This window comes from Pezoporus flaviventris, unplaced genomic scaffold (genome assembly GCF_033815535.1).
Source record: "Pezoporus flaviventris isolate CSIRO_AGI_PZ_B2104156 unplaced genomic scaffold, CSIRO_AGI_Pfla_v1 ptg000006l, whole genome shotgun sequence".
Classification (NCBI taxonomy): Eukaryota; Metazoa; Chordata; class Aves; order Psittaciformes; family Psittacidae; genus Pezoporus; species Pezoporus flaviventris.
This window is the reverse complement of record NW_026892554.1, coordinates 5,510,422-5,529,368: the sequence shown is the minus strand read 5'-3', so window position 1 is coordinate 5,529,368 and position 18,947 is coordinate 5,510,422. Positions and strand designations below refer to the sequence as shown.

Below are 18,947 nucleotides of genomic sequence, written 5' to 3'. Positions count from 1 at the left end.
GGGCCATGAGGCTACCAGCCAGTCCTGCTGTCCTCTTCAGATAAAGTGTTCTAAAGAAATAGGGCAAACAAGGGATTTTTTCATTATGTTTCTTCTAAGTGTGTTTACAGTGTGTCTTACCTGGAGGAATATCTATCTGGGCCAGGACAGATCTAGGTTGCTTCTTATCTAGGGCTTATGGACAGTTTATATTCTGTAACAGAATCTCTACCCTGCAAATGGGCAAGGTTACTTTTAAGTTTTTCCTGTGGTGGGAAGCCTCTTTTTCTCATGCCATGTAGACAAATGTAAGAATTTTAGTTATGTGCATCCACAGCTAAAGACGAGATCAAAGGCCTCTTTTTTAATGTCCACACAGGAAGCCAACTTAGAAGACTGCAGACTGAAATTCCCAGGGATCTTCAGTACAAAACACTTCCATACAGCGCTGTCAGCTTGAACATTAAGACCCTTGTTAACATCTTACATGACCAGTTGGGCTGAAATCGGGCCAAAATCTTCTGAAAGTTTAAGTAGGCTTTTTTCTGCCCCATCTTTATATTTCTTTGAGCATCTGAAATTTTTCAGTCCAAGCAAATGGTTCCATTTGAAATATTGCAAGAGATGTCTGGTTCCTGTGAGGCTTTGAAAAGGGTTTTGCATCTGCAGTACATTCACCCTGACAAGCCTTGGATAAGCTTCACAATTTGAATGTCTACCAGCTTATCACAAATACATCTTTTTACACTCAGATCTTTGCATGTGGAAACAAGAACAACAAACTCACAGATAAAACAAAACTATGTACATATACACACACACACGTAGTTACTTACATGTAGTTAGATGTAAATTTAGCATACATCATCCAGGCAAACGATGCTAGAGTCATAAATCCTGTCTGCAAATTTTCATTATATTAAAAAAAAAAGAAAAGGAACATTTGTATTTGAGTCCCCAGTTACTATCAGACCTTGGGTAACGTTACTGTGTATGTGTGTGTGTGTGTGTGTGTGCGAGCACATGTATATACATCTATGTAAATGTGTCTATATATAGATATGCACTTCTGCATTTCTCACTTCAGCCTTATTTGGGGGGGATATATTTTTTCTGCTTATTTACCACTTCCCCTAGCCTGGTGTCTTTTCCCCTCAGCCCGCTAAGTACTTCAGTTTCAATTGTATAAGAGGCACAATTTGATTTACAGTGTTAAGAGATTTTAAACAATACATTTAATGCCAATAGGGGCCTGAAGCAGCATCCTGAAGCAACAGGCTATCTTTCCCTAGGTTTAAAAATTAAGATTCACTGGAGTATGAAGGTCAATGGGAGACTCGGGAAAGGGCAAACGGTCTGGTATGATTACACTATGTCTGAACCAAGCTGGCTTTCCCAACAAAAATGTGTCAAGTAATGCAGACAACTCATAGATATGAATTTCTTCACTGTGTTTCTGCCAGTGCTATATTTGAAGAATCGTGCCAAAGAGTTTAGTCCCAAACCTTGTGTTTTGTATTAAATAACAGGATTTAATAAGAACTGTTTATATTTTCATTACATCAGAAAAATGTAATAATAAACCTATGGAAAAATTCCTCTTTCCCAAGCTCAAATTTTAACATATCCTGAAACACATAAACTGAGCCACAATTGTTATTGAATGACAACCAGCAAAAAAAGTCACATCTGCAGCTCCTCTTTGCCCTTCTCTAGGACTCTGCATCCAGCCTGTAGCCCATTCCTTGCTGGCCTTTTTTCCCAGGACAGTTCAACAGCACACAGAGGACCAGATGAGCTAGCAGTAAGCATTTCTGTATATTTCCCTTGGCCAGTGAACATCCTTGGACTAATGAAACCAGGACACCTAGAAAAGGTGACCAGAAGAGAGACCATAATGCAACCTGCTTTAAGAGGCAACGGTATGCTCCTGACTACTGTCTTCCATGGGACATCCCTACTCCTGAATTTTGTGATTGTGTACAGCAGGGATAACCAATAGCTCCAACACTGAGAGATGCTAACCTTATAGATACTACTCTGTACAGTCAAAGAAAAACTTCCTGGAGACACCAGACCTATTACAGGGACGCAGTAAATCCAGCTGTATGCTGCCACAGTGAAGATGCTAAAAGGCCTGCTCATCCAACAGTTAGGAGCAATTAGGAGATAAAATGACTAATTTAGGCTTTGGTCCAGTGTAAGAAAAGTAGATCAACACACATGATTATAAGCAATTAGAGGTCAGATCCACTGAACTCAAAGATACAAAGGAAGGTTTTGACTGAAGAGGAGCGACAGCTTCTTTTGGGACATCTGATGAGTTGACTGTCCCAGATGCCCATCCTATCCCTCCTTCCACAGCTATGAAAGCTATGGAGTCAATCAGCTCCTGAATAATGTACAGTTTGAACACTGTTTGAAAACCAGATGAAATTGGTGATTTAAAATGCTATGCATAAATTTATGCAGCATGCTTAAAATGCTATGATACAAAAGATGGTGTGTCAGGTTTGACTGACAAGCAGTATAGATACCTTTGCATCAGCAGCAGTGATGGAGGCAGCAGCCCCATCAGATATCCCAAGAAAAGCCATTTTGTCAATCAAAGCCTTTGTAACAGATCTACATGAGCATTTCAGCTTGTGAAATTCACTTTTCTTGAGAGATATGACAAGACCTCCAAATTCATGCAGACTTACTTCGAAATATGGCCAGATGGGGTGTAAGAGGGATCTATCTGTTGTACTGACCCCTGTGCAGAATTTCAGTCTAAGGGTCCTATCCTCTACAAGAGAGATCTGGGCAGAGATAACACATCACTACCCAAAACCATCTGAACTTCCTGCGGATTCTTTCTGCAAAGGACTAGAAGTTAAAGTAAAACAATAAAAATAGTTCATTCCCACTCTTTCATTGTTTTACCCTTCACTGGACATATCACAATAGAAATAAGGGATTGGGGAAAAAAAAGACATATCGTTTATGTTAGCACAAAGAACAGTTCTATCATAATATTAGCCACATATGGTCCAGTGTTAGTTACCAGACCTTGAAAACCAGGAAAAAAAGGCATTAATAGGAAGGTTAACACAGTTCTAGCTGAGTGGGGAAATGAGAAGGCCAAATGTACATTAGTCAAAGAAAGAAAAATAATATCTCAGAAAATGAATAAGAGATAACTATCCTCCGAATAATACTATATAAATACATTTGCTGTAGGTCACATAAAAGATTCATAGCACACACATGTACAGGTCAAATTACCTTTAAATATTAAATTTCTTTCCAGCGGGGAAGAATTTCAGATTTATGCTGTTTTCATAAAGAAAAAGGATGCACCCCATGCATTATTATTTGCTGACAAATGATAGCTTCTGGGTTTGCCTGCAAGATATAGTTTAGAAACTGCCTTTTTCATGATTAAAAGAAGAAAAAGAGTGAATCATCATGAAATTCATTTCTTATCCAAGGAGTTTCTGCTTTCTTTTGCTCATTAAATCAATATTTTCTTATTGTGGAACTATAGAAGTTAGCATTGGAGAACACCTATCAGGTCACTTTAAGTAGTCCATTTTCCTGCTAATGTAGTATTTTTCCCCCTGCAGCACATTTGGGTGGCCTAGCTTTAAAAGATTCAGCAACAGGGTTACATTGTTCCCTGGAGACATGATTCCACACACCTCAGTGTTCAGACATTTTCATATTAACAGGTCTAAGCAGGAATAACAGAACCACAAAAACTTATGATGAAAATAAGGTATGAGCTCAAAGCTCAGCATGCAACGACACAGAGTGGTAAATCTATCAAACAACTGGTAACAAACTATTACTACTGAATTTATGGTTCCAGTTTGGCCTTTATCAGTTGAAAACAAATGTGTTATTATCTTTTGGCTCTTTGATGGTGCCTGTGGAATGAGCTGTGACTCTTCCAGATGGATAGATGTTCAAAGCGTGCAACCAGCTTCTCACGGATCACCCTGAAAACTGAACTCAACTCTTGATTACAGTCAAGCAACTCATTCATTTAAAATACATCTAAAGGCCCAGTACAAGCTCATACTAAAAATATCTCCCAAGCACATTATAATAAAATATCATCCAAGCACATTATAACATCTATCTCAAAATACTCTGAGTGCCTTTAATAATACCCAGATAAAGATTCATAAACAGTCTTAATTGTGTTGTGATTCTTCACCTAATCTAAGAGAAATTGGTTTTCATTCCAAACTGGCTAAGCCTGTGGAAGCTTAACCACCCTTCACTTTCAGCATGGTTCAGAGTGACAGCAAAACCAGGGAGAACACCAGAAGGTGCTGCCAGGTTACTTTCAGGATGGAGCAGGAGGTAAGTGGTAATACTGAGTTCTGGAAGAGATTAACCCTTTGTCTCTCTGGTTCTAATGGCATCTACTTAGAAAAAGAAGAAAAACATCACTGCCATTTTTTTCTCTACCTGCAGAGTTTAAGAGACTTTTTTTGCTTTCCACGCGTACTCAAAGTAATTGCATGGACCTGTTTACTTTTAGAGCTCTGAGTCACAGGGCTCTTGTGGATTTAGCAACAGTGAACTCCATCATTCCCCATCCTCCCTGCAGTAGTTTGAACTAATATTTCTGACTGCAAAGTGGCTGAGGAGGTACCTTCTGCCACCCCTGCAGTAACCTCTGGCAAAGAGGCAGTCACCTCCGGCAGCCCGGACCACCCCAGTTTGTGAGTCAGAGCCTCCAGGCTATGAACTCCCAAGCAGGGAGGCAAAGTTCAAGGCAGAACATATTGCACAGAGGAAGCTGTCTCCATGAGCTGCTCCTTGGAAAGTACAGCACATTTTGTCTTCATTCATTCAGGGGTAAATACGGAACCAAGGCTAAGTCACTTCAAGGGTCTTCTGTCACGCCTTGGCTGTTTGCATGTAAAACTTGGTCCTGCAGGAAAATCCCATGGTCACATTATTGACTCATCTCCCTCGCTGGCAGGGTCTACGGGAAAACTCTTCCCTAAGCTTTATGCTATGTACCAAAACCTCTTCCTGGTGAGGGGTTTCATGAGGTCTTCGTGCTGCTAGAGCAAATTAGGTCCTGTCTTCCAAGGTGGTGGTAAGATCCTCCTGTGGCTCACCAGTCTTGGTGGCCACACTCTGCAGAAGGCAATACCAATTCAACCAGCATTATTTCCTTAGGATTATTTTCAGTTATGGGATGTCCATCATTTGCAATTAAAACCCTGTTGAGACTTCTTGAATAGGGCTTTTTATATTGATTTAAATCAACATAAATAATAAATACAATGAAGTATACCACTTCAGCCAGGAATTGTCAGACATGGGAGCTTAAAATTCACAGCCCTCAAGTCTTCATTAGACAAATAAAACTCAGTGGGTGGAGAGACCCATGGAAAGCGAATACAAAAGAGGCATGTTACACACGGGTGCAAATTTGTTTTCCTTTCACTGCAAGTGAACGCTCAGGGGAAAATGTTTGCAGCGTGAGCCCAGCTCTAATTTCAGTAATCCCCACAGCTTCTTCTGAGGGCAGGAAAGCCATTCTTTCCATTCATGGCATTGACTTTTTGTTGCCTCCATGCTCCGACCACTCCTGCAGACCATCTGGCAGAAGTGAACTGGCTAACCTCATTTTCCAAAGTGCACACCTCACCCCATTGCTCCAGCCGCTGTCCCTCTGCCTAAGGACGCAGGCACAGGAGATTCCTTTTCTTGTCTCTTCCTTTTATTTTCTTAGTGTTGAGGCTTTAAGAGGGGTAGCGTCCGTCTTTCCTACCACAGCCCCTTGATCTCAGTGTGCTCTCTTTTCCCTTTCTTTACTCCCACCTCTCTCCCCGCCTGCTTTGTGTTTTATCTCTGCCTGTAAAGTTGTGTGATTATGGATAGAGAAGTCACCACACAAACAGGATAGAATTCACCACAATGGCTGTTTTGTTCATATACATTTCACTGTCTGTCTCTTGTCGGAGTGTGGCTATCATCTTCTACTAACAATATCCCTGGGTAAATGATAAAGTCAACTCTGGAGTAAAGCTAGACGTTTTATCAGCATGTTCAAACTATCCCCTTACAGCTCTGTACTTGCCAACTGCACATCCTTTTCCTACACAAAGACTCAATGCACATTAAAAAGGCACTTATTGAAGCTGGTGTTTGTTTGCAGAGAGGGTGTGGATCCTGCTCACTGTGGCAGTCACTCTCCATGTTTTTTCTCTCATCACTCAGAGACAACTGGGTGATGCAGTTATGCTCTCTGACAAGCACTTGGCTCAAGTTCGAGGTTACTTTGCTTCTTGCCAGGTCATTCTTCTTCATTCCTCTTCTGATGCTAACTGATGGATTTCCCCTATGCTGACAAAGGAGTTGATCTAATGCCTTGCTGCAGGAGAAAAGTCACCGCAGACAAAAGATAGGAAGCTCTGAGATCTGTGTTGGCTGGTATCCTGAAGCCACAATAAATTGATATCAGGAGACCTTAATATACTATCCATACTTCAAAAGGCAAGAGAATGATAAACCTCCAAAAGTCTTTCCCACTCTCAAATTTGGCGATCAGATTAATGCTGTGAAACATCTCCTAATAAAACTATTGCATCCACATCTTGCCAGGCAAGGTTTAGCAGCCATCTGTATTGATAAAGTTTGACCTGTAAGACAAAGTAAAGCTGTGAAGCAAAGGTGATTCTTAAATTCATTTATTTCTCTCTATAACATAAACAGCAGTTAAGGTTAGTGGTTTTGGATGTGAGTGCTATGCTTTGCCTGGAAATGCTCTTACTATATTTGCCTCTCTGATGCTGGGATCTGAGCGGATTTCTCACAAACTTAATTCTTTTTCGAGTACGGTATCCCTTTATCTCCAAGCTTTTCCTTGTGTCCGTTGAAAATAAAGAGCCTTTGCAGAAGAACTGCTCTGTCTTCAGAGTTTATATAGCAGTTAGTGCAATAGGACCCTAATCCTGGCAGGATGTTTAAGAGATTAAGAAGAGGAGGAGGATGCCTGTTTATACAGAAGGCTTTCTCTTGTTAGTCAAATAAAGAGAAATTTTCCTATTGGTTTAATTCTTAAATGTTTTGACCTCTTACACTTAGGTTAAATTTGGCCTTTTGTTCTACTGCAGAATAAGACAGTGTGAGAAGAGATGAGCTAACTACCTAATTTAGTTTCATAGGGGTTAATGCAAAGGTTTGCATTGCTCAGTTTCCAGCTTCCTACATCCTAAGCTAATTCCACTTCAAGCCCAATGGGAGCTTAGCACCTGAATGGACATAATGTCTTAGAAGTCAAATAAATAAGAAGAAAAGGATGAAAGATTGAATTTAAAAGGAATGAAAAACATTTTTCCTTGTCTGAGGATGTGAACCCTTCCAGTTTTGCCTGAACTTAATATTATTGAGCAGAAAAAGACTGCACTATAATGACTGCTTATCTCTTTCTTTTCTCTATTTCCCTTGAACAGCGGTTGGGAGTTTTCATTTCCTATGTCATTTATAATGTGCTGAGTTTTGTATTTTTGTTTTTGTTTGGCACGTGTGTTGTGAAAAGAGGGACTGTTATAGATTGCATCACTCTTCTTCACCCCAACCAGCATTAATGATAAAGTCACCATTTCTCCTTGTACTGCAGCAGGTTCTGATCAGGGATGGATGACTTGCACAACTATATACAAATTATAAAGCTCTTTAACACTTGGTGACTGATCCAAATCCAGTATCTACTAACAGTTAAGCTTAGGCAAAATAATGTCTCTAATTTGAAGGCATACACACAGTGAGAAACTGCTTCTTAAAATGTCCATTTTCTGGTCATTTCAGCAGAAAAAAACGTCATAAAAATGGTCTTTCTAGGTCAGAGCTATGGCACATTGGCACACATATGTGTTGTATGTGCTTGGCAGTACCTGCCCTGTTCTGTTCAGTATGTAAGAATGTCCATCTGGATTTGTAGAAGTTACCACAATTTTTCCTTTTTTTCCATTCTGGTCCTATTCCAATTCCCAAATCCAATTCCCATCAATTCCCTGGGAGTAACCAGAATGATGAACTTTCCCCAGATTTGTCCCAGTGAAAACTTGTATTCCTCATTTAACTTTTTATCCTCAAGCCAAACCAGCTCTTGTCTAAATTCCTGCAGTTTGTAATATTAACTTTTATAAAACCTTTTTCTCCCACATCATCTTTCTAACACATAGAAAAAATGCTGTACCATAATTGACTGACTGTCCCAGGTCATTCCTCCTGGGGACATTAGAAAAAGTTTAGATATAAGATCTATACTGAAGTGTTGCCATCAAAGCAACATAAAAGGTTTCTGCAATGTTAGATGCTGTTCTGCCTCTGCCTTGCCTAACAAGTGGCTTTAAGACTGTTAAGCAGCTGAACACATCTGGCTTCAGTCACCTAAGCTTGCAGGTCACTGGATTGCTCTTTCTGTTGTCTTTTGCCATAAGGATTTTTCCCAACCAGATCGAAAGCTTTTAAGTAGCTGTATGTTTGTGCCAAACACTAATTGAATGAAAGGGAAAGATGTGAGCCAGATGCAACAGGCTAAATTCCCTCTTGAAGTTAATGGATTTACTTCAGATTTAAACCAATGCATCTCTGATGAGGATCTGGCCTAGACGTTCAGTTCCAAGAAACAGCAAGACATATTGAAAAATTGATACAACCTTGTCTGAGAAGGAGCAGAAGAATCTAAGAAAAATGTGATGTACAGATCAATTAGCTTTTGATTAAAGATACCTATTTCCTGTTACAAGCAACACCATGTACTCCTCAATTCTTCAAACGAGCGGAGGATTTTGCAGAAGTTAAGTTATCTATTTTGTTGGACATACTTTGCCTGAGCATCTTTTATCTGATTTTTCGTGTCAGAAGATTGACCATTTTGCACCTGCATAGCAGCTTATGAAACAATGTTTATCAGTTATCCTCACTATTAGTAGGTACATGAATCACCTCTTTAAGATACATCCCATTGGAAGGCAGCATTCAGAAACAGCGAAGGCTCAGTGGTAGAAGGAAGAAAATATGTGGAGTTTTAATATTTGAGATACTTCCCCAACATTATGATCTAAGTTAAAGACATAATCTTCTCCATGGTAGTTGCTATTTTCCTATGGAGTTCCCAAATTAATGGGGAAGCCCATTTGAATGCGTAACATAATTTTGTCCATAAAAATGTAAAAACCTGTGGATTTGAGCAGGAAGATTTCCCATGCTTAGGAAGTACTACTATTTTATGTTTCTTTTCCTACTTCAAAGCAGTGATAACTTGAACTGAAATTTCAAAATAAACTTTTATTATGAGTCAAAACAAAACATTTCATCTGCATAATATCAGAGTATTCATTCCCACAGTGACCTTTTAAACTTGAAAGAATTGCACAATAAATACTGACTTTTCTTTCATAAAAGTCACTTGAAATGAAAAAATAAATCTATGCTTCAGTATAGACACATGATATTTCAACATTACTGAAAAACTTCATTGCACTCTTTCACAAAATCAAATGTCATTGAAGCTGACGTTTTGCTCTGAAATAGATTATTTTGTTAAAAGCTGCATTTTGACTCACTGGAATTGTTCAACAAAATTTGTACCTGGCTTGAAATTGGGCTTTCTCCCTTTGAGAAAAGTGGAAGTCGAGGTGCTGGGTAAAAATCTGACCACCCATGAGAGGTTTGCTGTTGATTTCAATACAGCCTGGATTTCCCCCATGGAATTCAACGGCGTCATGAAATTTAGAAGTACTGGCTCCACGCTATTCAATGGCAGCAAGAGATTAAAGAGGAGTTACACAGGATGGTGATAGTAGAATGTAATGTATATGGTTCAGATTTAGTACATATCACAGAATAGGCCACAGAGGTGAAAGGGCAGCTGGGCAGGAATTCCAGCTGAACTAGCTCACTTGTCCCTAATCCCTGCTATCTGATGAACTGCCCTGGCAAGGACCACAGTAGTACAAAAATTATGCCAGTGTTCCTGTGTCAAAGGTGACAGAAAGCTAAAAATCACTTTGCATCAGATGGCTGTAAAAGATTTCCAAAGTTTGTCCTGGATCAGTTTCCCCAGCCATTGAAGAAACAAAAGTAGAGCTCCCCATCAGCGCATATCAGCACTCATTCCTGTATATCATTTCCGAAAGGCTTCAGCTCAGAGACTCGTTTTGTCCACCAGCTTGGCTCAGAGGTGTGTCAACAGGGGAATACCAAGAGACCAGACTTAAAAACACTGTCTGAATTGGAAAACAATCCCGGGAATGGAGAGGAGGACAGAAAGGGAAAAAAAAAACCCAAACCACTCACCAAAACAACCCACAAAAGTAAATCTCTTTACATTTATGAGAATAAACCAGGTTGCTCTGGTCTGACAGGGCATACCTGCAGGGCTACATACAGACTTTGATTAGCACTTAAATGTAAACAAAAAGAATCCATTTGCATTTTCTTTTCTGTTGCCAAACATAATGTGTTACGATTGCCATTAAGGGTCATTGCTATCTTAACACAGTGCCTTAGACAGTTTGTGCCCATTGTTTGCTTGCTGCCTCAGCAGAACATCTCAGGCTGCTGGCATTTTTTTCCCTGATGTTGTCTTTCTCCTATTTTAATGCCATTTTCTGAGATGTGCTTATTCCAAAAAGCACATCCCAGAAATACTTTTTTTTCTCGACCTGAAAACTGTCCTCCATGAAAGCCCGTCACTCACCACCTCCTCATGCAGACTTATTTAAGTGCTGAGAGCCTCATCTCCTGTATGCATACTCACTGAAGTTCCAGGGTGACCAGGCTCATAAAGCTTCTTTTGACCTTAATGGAGTGTAACCTGGGCACCATCTTGGCATCCACTTATGCCATAATCAACATTTAAATTAGTAAATTCTTTTCTGATCTATGGCCTCCCTCCCCCTTTTCCTCCTCCCTCTCTTTTTTTACAGTTCCAGGGAAAGGGAAACAAACCACAAGCATTCATTAAGCAAACAGCTGTGGACTGGAGGAGATCAGAAGTGCAGTCTGGAAACCATGTGTGCTTCTTGCGTTACAATAATTGGGAAATGATGATCAGCACAGGTATGGAAACACAATAGTCATAGGTATAGAATATATCCAAATCCTACTCAGTATAATAGATCCACTCAGAAATCTACTTGATCACTGCAGAGCTGGTTTGCAGCCCAGAGAGCGTAAACATGCAGCATGTGAAAGTACTCAAGTGCTGACAGAGTCCCCTCCCCTCAAAAATATGTTTATATAGAACATAATGCGAACGTCAATTAAAAAGATTGTGTTTAGCCGCCACATTTTATTTGCTTCTCAACCTGTGATGTAATCTGTTCATCTGTTAGCTGTTCACTACGTTAGGGACCTATGTCTCATACCAGCGATGAATGTGTTGCAGAGCGCTGTGCTACTTCTGAATTACCTGAGCCAGGTAATATTATACATGCTCATAGATCTGCCCACCAGCGCCTTAGTGTCTCAGAGTGCCATGGGACAGTTTAACATGTGAATCACTTCACTGGTGTCCACAAATTAAAATCACATGTCAGCATGTAAAGCATTCAGCTGTCACATTTCTATTGGAAATAGCCTTCTTTATTTCACTTGAAGCACCAAAGACTTTGACTCATCTCCACAATAAATTATCCTAAACCAGCTTAAACTATCTCGTCCATATATCACTTAATATTCTTAAGGTGGACTGAGTGAAAGGACCTTTGGTTTCATGTAGCATCCACACACTACGGGCATGTTGCAGTGTTCATCAGATGGGCTGTGGGACAACCCTGGCAACCATTCCCCACCTCAAAGCTGAAGTTAACAGCACTGCAGACACTTTGCCATTGTTATTATCTTGTTACAGTGTTATGCTGAATTGGAGGAGCATCTATTAAAGAAAAAAGTAAATCTCGTTTTCCACTCAGTCATTGACCTCCCTGTTGAGAACACACACGTGCACACATAAAACCAAATCATATTATTAAAAAACATCTGGACTAAGAACTTGGATTAATACTGATGACCAGGTCTTCATAGGCTTCCCAGCTGACTTTGGCAGTACACACCAATCACAACTGGCCACACTTGGCTTCACCCCAATACTCGCAGGTTTTGCTCCTTAAGATGATGCTTTTTAACCTTGAATGCCCCACCTCCTTCCCTGTTTCCCCACTAAGAAGAAATTGAGCAAAAGCGAATTCTTTATTTTTCCACTCTTTTAATATGGAAAAATGGACTTGAAAATAAGTGATCTCCCAAGAAAAGGTATAGGAAGAGAAAGGAACAAATTCAGCATTTTCTGTCATGATCAGACTCAGAAATACTTCTTTTCACATAGCCGTCATGTGTGACTACTCTGATCACTGTAAATATTTCCAAAGCATTTTGGCCACAGACCTTAATCGCTGCTATACTGAGCACCAGGACAGAGCCCTGGAAATTAATTAAAACCACAAAATAATTATGCTTTAAAGTAAATTAATGTATGCCATTTCTCTTTCCTTTTTCCCTTTCCCTTTATCTTTTATTTACATTCATCCTCTCATTATAAACAAGGTCATCCTAAAATGATGAAGACATGGTAAAACATATGCACTGGGGGGTTAGTGCTAACTCTGTACAGTCAGTCTTTTTATAGGGAAGCCCTAAAATTACAAAGGATTTTGTCAAGTCCAGAGGCCTTCCCAATGTATTTCAATAGAGCAAAAAGCCTGCTCTAGTGAATGAACACCCTGTTATAGTGAACAATCATTTGGCAGCATAGGTTATTTTAATGGACACATCACTTTAAACGAAGCCTTCACCATCTGTTCTGCCCTCTAATTACAGATGCAAAAAGAACATAATTCACAATTGCATCATAAAAAAGTAAGATATAAGTGATTTAAATGCATGTGTATGTTCTTTATTCAATGCAGCATGCAGCTGTTATGTTGTTTTCATGTTTCAGACACAAATCAGGATGAAAATGACTCTCCTTTGATAGAGCGAATTCCCTCACACAGGACGTTTTGTGTGTAGCAAGCAAGAATTCGCTAAGGGCAAAACCTGCAGTTTTTCACATAAAAACCAACCTCAGACTCTGTAAGAGGAAGATAGAATTTATGTCCCTTAGCCAGAGGATGCGCAAGGCTGCGAGAGAGCCTGTTCACAGCTATTCCCTTGGAGTACTGACAGCAAGAGAAGTCACTGATGCTCCACAAGGCTAATCCAGAGGATATTGAAGTCCCAGAGGGGTTAATCCATTGGTATCAGTGGGTCAGAATACACACACATATATAGAACTTCTTTTATTTTTAACGTCAGTGTTCCAGCAACATATTTCTCCCTGCATTGCCGTGCTTTCTTCCTAGTTTTGCCTACTTTAATTCCCTGGGAATGCAACCTTGCCTTTGACATTTAACCTCAACCTTTCAGCCCTCAAACACCTTGCTACAGGGCAGGAGTCATGGCAAGGCCCTTCCTCCATCCCACTGCACTGGGATGGGTTTCAGCCTAATAGAAGATTTCACAGTAGCTGCACAGAAGATAGCTCAAAAAGAGAAATTGGAGAGTTCCTGCTGAGTAGGAACTCATCTATCAGCAGCAGAAAAAGGCAGGAATATGCAAACAAATAATCCATTCTAAAACTTAAATGATGCCATAAAATGAAAGAAATGCCAATTATTCTCAAGTGAGCCAAGATAGTTAAAGTGCAACCTTTTATTGGACTAACAAATTGGTTTAGAAATACAGCACACAAGCTTTCAGGATGAAAATGTATTTTCTTCAGGTGTTGGCAGCTTTTAAATTGAGATATAGTCCAATCCAACTTTTCCGTAAGGATCAATGTGGCTCCAGACATTTTATTTTCTTTTTTTTTCCAGTCTTTTCGATCCAATAAGTTTTCCTTAAAGATGGCTGCTATTTTTTATCTACGTAGAAAAAAAAAAAAAACAAGTCTCAAATGAAAAATCTTTTACTTTTTCACAACCCCATAAAATCGGGATATTTTTCTTTCTAGCTTCAACAGGAAATGTAGTTTTAACAGAACTTTGTTCTCTGTGTAGTTCTTAAAATATAAATGCCCACCACCTTTCTTATTCCAAGTTGGAGATGATTCCTTTACAGATTTCCTTACCTTGATGCAAGAACTTAATAATATCTTAAGTACCCATTTAAATATGCGCCTAACTAAGCACGGAGTAGTCTTAAGGTCAGATGCATATCCAAATGCATATTGTCAATACATATTAGTCAGCATAGCTGACTCCAGAAGATGATTTTAACTCCCTTTCCTTGCTGTCAGGAGTGAACTAAAAGCCACAAGACCTTAATAGCTTCCGTTGTCTTACTGGAGTGAGCAGTCAGTGGTCTTACTGGAGTCAGATTTTATTAGACTAGATATTATTGCATAAGATGAATATGAGGAATATTTTTGTCTCACCATCTGCAAAGTGGGGTTAGAAATGTTATCACCTTCCTTTGAAACGTCTTGAACTCTTCAAATTTAAGAAATCCCACATCAAGGCTTCAAAAGTATCTTTTTATAGGTAAGGTGGATGGAAAAATGAAATTGCAAAATTGCCATTAGCTATTTTTGTCTTTCCCTTTGCAGTCAGTTTATGGGGTAGTCAAAACATTTCATCATTCAATATGCTCATCAGAAGTAACTCACTTCTTTTTTTTTCTCCCAAATATTTTCTGTTCCTTGTCTGTGTGTTGCAGATGTCAGCTCTGAGCAAACTCTCACATGTGGTGGGTATCTGGCCACAGTGAAAGACAGGACATTCAGCTATCTTACACAAGGCGTTTGGCCATTCTCCCCATATGTCATGGTATTACAACCAGCATAGTCAATTCTGTTTGATAGCTGAGCATATAATATGAAGTAAAAGAAAATTGGTTAGGTATGTTGGACCTCAGACAGTTAAGACTTAAATGTAAGTCAGAGAACTTCAAAATCAATGAGAGTTTTTACAAGGCAACAATTCAGGAAAAGAGTTCACAGTGCCAAGACAGCTGTGTACTGGTAAGAATCCTATGTGCTTCTTTGGAATAAAACATATACTGGAAATAATGCAATCAAGCAACTCCTTAAAATGAAAAATTACAGTAAAGCACCCTTAAAATAACAGAAAGCTTTGCCAGCAGTTCCAGGCTTGGTATTGGTAGTGTGCAAGATGTTGCTTTTCTTCTGAGTAAGCTATTACTGTCAATTCCCAAGAAAAAGAATATTGACCAGCATTGGACTTTCCCAGTGTCATAATGTTCAGCCAACATAAACAGTTCAGATCGAGTCATTGTTTGTCTCATTTCCAAGACAGTTTTCCAACGTATGCTAATTTGTTTAGAGAAAAGAACTGCATGGAGGAGGATGACTATTTAAGTCCAGTATCAATGCTTTTCCCCAGGCAAATTGAACGGAAATCTTGATAGCAGAAACTTGCAACATTTTAAATAGCTACTATAGAAAGACTGGCTCTGGAAGGGGAATCAAAAGGCTATTTTTTTGGCTGAAATAAGCTGGTTTTGACCTGGGTTTGGGATCAGAGTAGGGGGTGGGGGGAAAGAGACACATCTTCATGTTCTTCAGTCTGCTTGTTCATTCTTGGGGGAATCTGTCACACCCCTGGGGATGCTCTGATCCCAGCCAGCTGGAACAGCCTTCCAATGAGTGCTGCCAGCCCCGACTGTGAGAATGTCCTGAGCCTTTTTCAGCCGTGCTCTCAGCCCTCCACTTTTCACAGGGCAAGGAAAACATGGCACAGACCCAGGTCTGCTAGTTCTATATAGCACAAAGACACCTCTGTGAGAGAGGACTCTTGTTTTGGCTGCTTGAGACCATTTTACTCTTCTTGAAGGAAGGCTCTGCCCAAGTTCTTCAATTTTGCTACTGAGCTCTTCTTAAACTGTTGAAAAAAGCCACAGTAATAGAATTTGGAGAGAAGGGAGAGAAAAGGGGCAGAGCAAAGTAAATTCTTCTTATCCTTGCTATGGTTTAAAGGATCTCTCTGCACATTAAGCAGCACATCCCCACAGGGGTTGCAGAGACAAGTTAGGTGAGAATGAAAGTAAGATCATATCACCAACTCTCTGTATACTTCACTGTGAAGATCAAACAATCCAGTCATGCTAAAGGATGGCCCCTTCCAAGGGCCTGACTCCACTTCAGTCTGCACAGCAGAACCATGCACCCAGTAAGAGATGCCCCCAATGTGACCAAAGGGAGAGAGGTGTATTAAAGCCCCTAAACCATTCAATGCCTCCCCCACCTCACAGACATAATATTGCACTGCTCTAATGCCAGCACCTATTTGGCCCTCGGCCCAGTGAAAGACTTGACCTCTTTCCAGACCTTAGACATGCATTTACATACACTGCAACATGTCTGTGTACGTTATAAGACCCGCCATATAATTTTAGTGCTTCTCCTTTCAGCGAGGTCATGGGAGTATGGGCACTCTGAGAAAAAATAATAAATTAAATGCTAAGTATAAGGAGATGGAGTCAGATTTTTAAGGACACTTACTCACGTAAAGAGAGCAGAGTGGTGCCAGCTAGCTTTCTAAGATCTTTAGCCCCTAATTTCAGCTGACTTCAAACAGCTTTGAAAATCAGACTTCAGTAGCCTAAGTTGATTTTGCTGACTCGGAAATAAATCTCAATTGATTTCTGGAAGTGTGAGTGAGCAAAGAGCACCCTCAGCAGCCTTTGACTTCAGATGATGCTCAGTGCCCCAGAAATTAGGTCACCCAGTGCTCAGGAGGATCACTGAAAAATGCAGGCACAGAAAGAAGTGGGTAGTGTTTGCTGGGGTGACTTGGGAAAGCAAGAAGTTAGTCCCTGGCCAAATTGGCCAGGACTCTTCCCAGGGGACAGGTTCTGCCCTACTGCAGTCAATTGGACTTTGTCATGACTCCCTGGAGTTAGTAGTTTTGCCCAGGACTCCTCTTCCTGCCAGACAGCTGTCAAATCCACTGGGTATTTTGTTTCCCTTTCTATTGAAATGCGTGACATAGTGATGGGGTAGACAGTTATACCATTTGCAAGGACAATGTTGAAGCAAAAAGGCTTCTTTTCCTGTCTATCCCTGCTATCTCACAGAACTGAATTTATATTTCAAATTCATGATCTCTCATCTTCTGTTTAGTTGCCAAGTCCTAAGGGCTAATACGACTCAAAACAGCCTGAGAGAACTTGCCCGTCTTTACATTCTTAGATTTGCCGACAACTCATCAAATAGACACAAACTACACTCTTTAAGCATACAAGGCAGCCTTTCAAGTAACTCCAAGATCACAGGTCAATGAGAAGCCAAGAAACAGACTCGACCAGGCTACAAGGCCTGAAAAAATAACAATATTGTTAAGAGGGAAAATGGAAGTAATCATTGTCAAGCAGGACCTTTTCTGTGAGGCTTCCCTCCAACATACCTCTGTACAATAAAACGGCTACAGGTGCTCCTGTGCTTTTGCCTCTTGCACACTGGGGAGATGCTTAGTTCAACTTTAAACAGTCTAACTTAAATACCAAAAGCCATCTAGCCAAAGCCACGTAGATCATAGGCTAGATTATTTTGTTTCTCCACAGCCCTCATGTCCCAGGCTTAACATTTATTTTTCTTACAAGTATAGAATTCCCCTTAATACATTTTTAATTAGTTCAGTCATCCTCTGTGGTGTCGTTACCACAAGTCCACCGAGGAGAAGGAAAAAGAAGGGTCAAGATGGACAAATACTAATGACTTGGGATGCTGTGCTCATCACTGAATGACTCAGTGTGCTGGATGACATGGACACATCCAAAAGGGCATTCTGTAAGCAGTGAGCATAGTATCAGAGTATTTTCCAAACAGTTGAACTTGGCTATGGCCCACCAAGTTCAGATGTGAACAGAAGTCTCATCATTCCTAAATTTCCTCTTTCACTGGTAAAGATACTACTATTTCAGTTCTGTCTCCAATATATGTTTTGACTGTATCTACTTTTCCAGGTGAAACTATTGTGGTTCTAGTTGAAAGACGATGAAGGAACTAATGAATGACCGCTTTGCAATAGATAGAATTGCTTACGCATTTCTCAAGCTTTTCTCCAGGAAACTGCAACAGAAAATTAAAACCTTCTTCCTGGTGCAGATCTTGTGGGAGCATTTTTTTTTTTTTTAAGAGATGTTAGAGTTTTAATTTACAGAAATTTCTACATTTTCAGCTTCTTTCCAAGCTTTTCAGGCCATTTCTAGCATTCCCACGAGAAAGAAAGCCACCATAACAAAGCAGGAGAATATCACAGACCACCTCGTTGCTGGGGAAGAGGTACCAGGGCTTGGGTTTCATCTCTCCTCCCTTTGCCCTCTACTATCCCTATCATGTCCCCACCCCCAAGAGAAGGAAGGTGGTTCTAGCTGCTCAAGGTAATAAAGTAAGGCCTGGGAGGAAATGTTGTCTCTTGGGAAAACGCAAAATTGTGTGACTGCATTAAAGTCAACACTATTTATCTGCACCTCTTGTCCTACGGGACGACAAAGAGACACAACTGTTAGACCCAGCCCCTCTGTGCAGCTGCAATGCAAAGAGGGCAGGGACTGGTACTTTCAAGTGTCAGACCTTTTGTGCCCAACTACTAGTTTATGAGGCTGATGTCAAGCATCTGACTCAATGAAGCCTTTGTCCTAGGTGTATAGGGCAGGACAGTGGAAAAACTACCCTGTCTTATATCCCAGGCTCATCCATCTTCAGCTCACCCGGTTGCTCCATTTTCATTTTTTTTTTAGGCTACCCATTGCGTTGCTAGTAAGGATTCCCCCCTCCCGGGTTAATGTACTGGAAAATTGCTCTGCATGTTTATGTGGGGGTCCCTTCCAACTGAAAGAAAAAAAGGAAAGAAGAAAAAAAAAGACTACTTGGAAAGAAGAATATTTTTCCCACTGAACTCACAGGGCAGACCCCAGCTTGTGGGTTCTGACCCTGATTAAGAGAA

The 18,947-nt window shown here is 40.2% G+C and overlaps 1 long non-coding RNA gene across 2 annotated transcripts in view; it reads right to left on the bottom strand.

Moving 5' to 3' along the window:
* The window catches only part of LOC133265666 (uncharacterized), a 92,870-nt gene that overhangs the window by 45,458 nt on the left and 28,465 nt on the right, over positions 1-18,947 (bottom strand). The window lies entirely within an intron of this gene.